Source organism: Priapulus caudatus, unplaced genomic scaffold (genome assembly GCF_000485595.1).
Source record: "Priapulus caudatus unplaced genomic scaffold, Priapulus_caudatus-5.0.1 Scaffold293, whole genome shotgun sequence".
In the NCBI taxonomy this organism is placed as follows: Eukaryota; Metazoa; Priapulida; class Priapulimorpha; order Priapulimorphida; family Priapulidae; genus Priapulus; species Priapulus caudatus.
In genome coordinates this window covers 234,067-240,145 of record NW_014577354.1, presented here as the reverse complement: position 1 = coordinate 240,145, position 6,079 = coordinate 234,067, and the positions used below count along the sequence as shown (strand labels likewise).

The window sequence follows — 6,079 nt, the reverse complement described above, 5'->3', positions numbered from 1 at the left end:
TAATCATATAAATATCTTATATCTATGATGCGGCACCTGTAAACGCTATCTCGGATGTGCTGTCGCATTGCTCTTGCCACAATGCTGCATGCATACACTCGTTATATTATACTCTCTATAATCTAATAAATTATTTATATATAAGATTTTACAAAATAAATTTTTCTTATGATTATACTAATTCATTAATAAACAGTGGCACTATAGATAGATCTGTCGATGTCTTCCGGAAATATGTATCGAAAGAGATTGAAAATAAACAGTCGGCGTAACACATAATAGTAAAAGGTGACGTTATGCGAAATGTGAAACCGTTTAAGACCGCGAGGGTGTTTCTCCGATCATTCGTTAAAGTTGAACTTACGATAGTCGTTTCCTCATTATAGAGCACGGTATTTCCTTATAGCGAGTCTTCTACCGCCTCTCATTTCATTTATAACCACCCTCCCACACTAGCTCAAGAGTCTTAACCGACTTGGTGCGTGGCTACCGCCGTGACTCAAGCACCCTGTCACACAAAAACCACCCCTCCTGTCAGCAATATACACGCGGCGATCAACAACTTTTACAGCCTCCGGTATGTTCTGCCGGCATCTATAAATTTGACAACTAATTTGACACGAATTTGACAATGTTGACCAGAAATTTATACTGAGTTCGTAACGTACGCCGCTCCGCTGCACGGCGGCCGTAATACGGAAAACAGCCGCTTCACGCCCCCGCCCGGCACGCACCGGCCCCAGCACCCAGCACGCACGGACGCACGCACGCACACAGCGCACGCACACACACGCGCCACACCACAACCATGACACACACTACACACGCACACGCACCGACCCACGGCGCCACACACACCCACAACAACATCACCACCCCAGCCACGACCACGACACCCACCTATTACACATACACACGCCACCGCGCACAGACACACACCGCCACGACCACCACACACTACCACACACACCACCCCGAGCAATCATGCCCATTACGCAACACCGACACTCACACCACTACCACCGCCACGCCACGGCACCCCACACCACACGACACACACAGCACCACGAACGACACACGGCCACACCATCACACACACAAAACACCCACCATTCACACCACTACACACCACACACGACACACTACAAGCACACCAGCACACACACACACACACACTCACGACACACACACCACACACGCGCGCGCACACATCCACACACAACACGCACACACAAACACACACACACCACACACGCAAACACCCTCCCCCAACACAACACCGGCTATAACCTCTCTCTTACACATCAACCGGGTGTCTCGCCGTTACATAACGGCGCCCGGACCCGACGAAAGCGCGTTGGCCGGCCATCATGCCCCAAAAAAACCATCTTGGGCAAAATATTGCCAGGAACGGCGTGCGCGCGCGGTGCGTGAATTCATCCCGCCATGACTGGAAGTTTGACAATGCCAGGACTGAATGCACGTATTACGGCGGAATCGCCGCCCGTAAGGGTGCCGCCTGCACGCACAGTCGCGCCCATGCACGTTTACGCGGCGAGCCCGCGGTAAGGGTGCCGCCTGCACGCACAGTCGCGCCCATGCCACGTATTATCGCGGCGATTGCAGCGGTAACGGTGCGCCTGCCGACAGCTCCGCCCATGCACGTTTACGCGGCGACGAGCCCGCGGTAAGGGTGCGCATGACGACAGACCGCCAACCAAACCCCCGACCCATCGCGCCACGTGCACCCCGCGCGCGTTTATTTTTCTTTATTATGGTTATTTATCGCTCCCCCCGCGGCTATTTCCAATAGTTCGAATAACAAGCATAACAGCATCGCAAATTCCTCACGGAGCTATTCCGCTATAGCTGCCACGTCGTTCCTTTCACTCGCATCCCGGCATATCGGAGAAGGAAGCAACGGCGACGTCGGCGGTGGAAGAAAGAGGAGGAGAGGCGGGGTGAGGAGGAGAGGCGGGGTGAGGAGGAGAGGCGGGGTGAGGAGGAGGAAAATGAGGCCGAAAAACAGTAGCGAACGGGAGTTACGTCTGCTAGGGTTTCCACACAGGCAGTGTTTCATCTGCGTCTGCTTGTTTTGGGTTGTCAGAGGCGATCCACCTGTGCCCGGCCCCGTTCCCCCCATGCCCATGCCCCGGCCGCGCGAATGAGCAGTGGAGTTCACGCGCCATCATGGCCGCGCGGTTGAAGTATGACATTATTCACAGTTTGTGGCACCGCGGGAGAAGATAAGAGAAGAGAGAGAACGAGAGAGAGCGAGAGACGAGCGAGAGCCCGACGAGAAAGTGATTGAGAGAGAGCGGAGAACACGTGTTGCACGATTGAAGTTTTTTTCCCGAATAATTTGCCGCTGGTAACGACGATTGCTTGCGGGAGAGAAAGAGAAGACGAGCGAGAGAAAGAGAGAGAAAGAGAGAGACGAGGAGATGGGGAGAGAGAGAGAGGAGAGAGAGAGAGGGAGAGAGATAGAGAGAGAGAAGAGAGAGAGAGGAAGGAGAGAAGAGAGAGAGAGAGAGAGAGCAGAGAAGGAGACAGAAATCTCCGCGGTAATATATGCATAACGATACATGAATATATAATTTCGGAATGGAGGCGGATCTAGTAACTATTGCACGTCATCGCTCAACCTCGTCTCCACATGCGCGAGCACCGTTATAGTTAACAGAGGAGTTAATGTATTCACGTAACACTCGCGAGTAAGTAAGTAAGCAAGTAAGAAAGTTATAATTTGCGCATGATGCCTCGTTACGTTGGTAACAATGTTTGATGTATGATCGGCGTGGTGCTATTTCGGTTGTGTTCTTTCTGCGTTCGGTTTGTTATTTCTGGGTTCTCAAATCGAGGGCGGAGTCGGTGAAATGTACACTTCGCACTCGCGTTATTTCATCCGCCAACGTCACACATCCTGTTGTGCCATTCGTTGTGATTGTTATCATGAACGATATATTATTATTCCACTTGCACTGCGATGAGACCATGGGGCGTTGTTAGAGGGAGCGATAATTGGCTCAATGTTCAAATTAAATGTTATGCATGTCTCCTAGTTCTAACATTTTGTCATGACTTTTCGGTAGTGGCAGCTGGGGTCGTTCCGTTACAACGGCTTTACGGGTTTGTACGACTGTAAAGACGCAAGGCACGCAGGCACGCACGCACGCACGCTTGCACGCACGCACACACACAGACAAGCACGCGCGCCCACGCACATGCATACGCACGCACAGACAAGCACGTGCGTTCGTGCGTGAGTGAGTGAGTGGTCGAGAGAGCGAAAGAACGAGTGAGCGGGAGAGCGAGAGAGCGAGAGAACGAGCGAATAATTGCGTCCACAACATGCTCGAAGTTGCATAACTTCTTCGCGACCCTCGAAAACAAAAGTCATGACATCTAGACGCACGACGTTTGCACAGCCATCTATACGATGTATCTGACAACGCACCCGCTGGCGTTTTTATTTTGGGGGGTGGGGTGGGGTTACGGACGGGGTTACGGTGCCGCGGGAAAAGTGCACACGACGGCGCGCCAGCGTGTAACGTGATACGCAGCAAACACAAACCCGCCCGCCGAGCGCAAACAACTAAACAACCGATCTCATGTTTACCTGCCGGTCCGCGGCGTTTGCCCAGCCACCTTTACACAAAACACAAGGCGTCAGATCGTGAGGCGCCAGGCGGCGCTACTTGAGTGCTCTGTAAGTATGCGGGCTGACGGTGCTAGCTGCTGCTGCTGCTGCCGATACCCCGGATGCTGTTCCTACGGTGCCTGTATGGAATAGGACCCTAGCTGTTCCTATAGCGCTAGTGCGTGCCTGGTCGGCAGTAACGTTCCATGCCAGAGAACGTTTTTCGGATTTGTAGAACAACCGAGACCCCGATTTGTAGAACAAATGTAGTTCAAACGAGCCCCGCCACAGTGCGGAAGTTGTTGGCGGAATTTTACGAAACCGGAGCTTTTCTGGAGCAACTATTGCGTTTGCACTCGTGCGTTGACCAGACGCTGCTGTGTTGTGTCTTGCGGCGTACGCTGCGGTGTTATATACTCTATTTTTGTATCCCTTTCTTTTTCGTGCGCTCTCTCTATCGCTCGCACTTTCTCTCTCTCTCTCTCTCTCTATCACCCCTCTTTTGTGTGCGCTCTGCCTCTCGTGCGCGCGCTCCCTCTCTCGCTTTCTCTCTCACCCTCTCGCTCCCCATCTCTTGCTCGCTTTTTCTCCCTCTCTCGCTTTCTTTCGCTCTCCTTCTTTCTCTCTCGTGGGCGCTCCCTTTCGCTCTCCGTCACTTTCTTTTGCTTTCACTTTCGCCCGCTCTCCCTATCTCTCGCTCTCTTTCTTTCTCTTTCGTGGGCGCTCCCTTTCTCTCTCCGTCACTCTCTCTTGCTGTCACTCTCGAACACTCCCCCCCTCTCTCTCTCGCTCGTTCTCCCTCCTCCTCCTCCTTTCTCTTAGTACACCTCCCCCATCTCTCTCTCTATACGTGTCGGGCGTGAATGTGAGAGTCTATGTACGTAACCACGGTCAAACGTGCTCAGTGTGAGGCAAACTAAATACATGCGAAGGGAAGGCGCGGGAGGGGAGGGAGATGGGGGAAGGTGGCAGGGAGAAAGAAGAAGGAGAGAGAGCGAGAGGGAACGGGCGAGATTGCAAATCGCGAGAGAGAGGGTGACGGAGAAAGAAAGAGCGCGCGAGAGAGAGAGGGAAGGAGAGAGAGAGAGGGAGGGGGGGAGAGATAGAGAGATAGAAAGAGAGAGAGAGAGAGCGAAAGAGAGCGAGTGGGCGAGCGAGAGAGAAAGAGCGAGCAAGAGAAAGAGAGAGAGAGAGAGAGAGGGGGAGAGGGAGAAAGCGGGGGGGGGGAGCGAGTGGGAGAGAAAACGTAATCCACGAGAATCAGCAGCTAAAGCCACACGGGAAGGACGCAGTAGACACATGTACAAGATAACAAGATACAGCGCGCCAATCGCCTTAACGAACTCCCGCGAGCTTTCCCTAGAATTGTTCTAGACGCTTGGATTTCCTAGTGGACAGCCGAATCGGGGATAGCTGAATCAGCTTATAGGAAGTCTGGGAGAGTTGTCGACGAAAACCTCATAAAATGTGCATTACGACTCTCAGGAGTCCAACACACGAGATAGTCTACGACCATCCTCTACTACAGTCCCACGACATTTCCACAGCACTTAAAAAGTTACGAGATTTTAGATTCGCGTTGTCGTAGATGTTTACGCTGTTTCTGACAACGGAGCTCTTTGCTTCTGTTTCAACTGCTGTTCTGTTCCACATCTTAGATCTTAGATCAGGTCTTAGTTCTGATATATGTAGTAAGCCCGGCTCCCTTGCTGCAGTATAGGTGCGTACCTTTACCTGACAACACATCAGTCCGGGTCCTCCTGGATTCCCCAACCTTGGATCTAACCTTCCTGCACAATTTAGCAGCGTGGTGGAACTCAGTTAGACTACTACTCAACCGTCCTACCCATCATCCTCACCAGCCTGGTTTTACCAGAATTATTCAGCACAAGCGATTCCCCAAACCCTGTGTCCAAACCTCTGTAGTCGTGTGTAGGGAAGGTCTCTTAAACTATCTCCCTACCTAGCCGTCCTACCTATGTATGCATGCACGTCTGGCTGTAAAGTAGCGACCACGTCGGTGCCCCGGAGAGCCGTTATCAAAAACATTATAGGTAGTTACATGACAATCCATCTACATGTAACACACGTCACAACTGCTGCGCGACACTTCGTACTTCAAGTGACATTCTCTCGTGACTTCTACTACCTACTTACACACACACGCACACACGCACGCATGCACACCCGCACGCACGCATGCGCGCAAACACACACACACATGCATGCGCGCGCATGCACGCACGTACGCGCGCACACACACACACACACACACACACACACACACACACAGACACACACACACACAACACACACACGCACACACACACACACACACACACACACACACACACACAGACACACACACACACAACACACACACGCACACACACACACACACACACACACACACACACACAGACACACACACACACAACA

At 52.2% G+C, this 6,079-nt stretch overlaps 1 protein-coding gene across 1 annotated transcript in view; it reads left to right on the top strand.

The window, feature by feature from the left end:
- The window catches only part of LOC106808656 (gonadotropin-releasing hormone receptor-like), a 16,773-nt gene that overhangs the window by 8,580 nt on the left and 2,114 nt on the right, over positions 1-6,079 (top strand). The window lies entirely within an intron of this gene.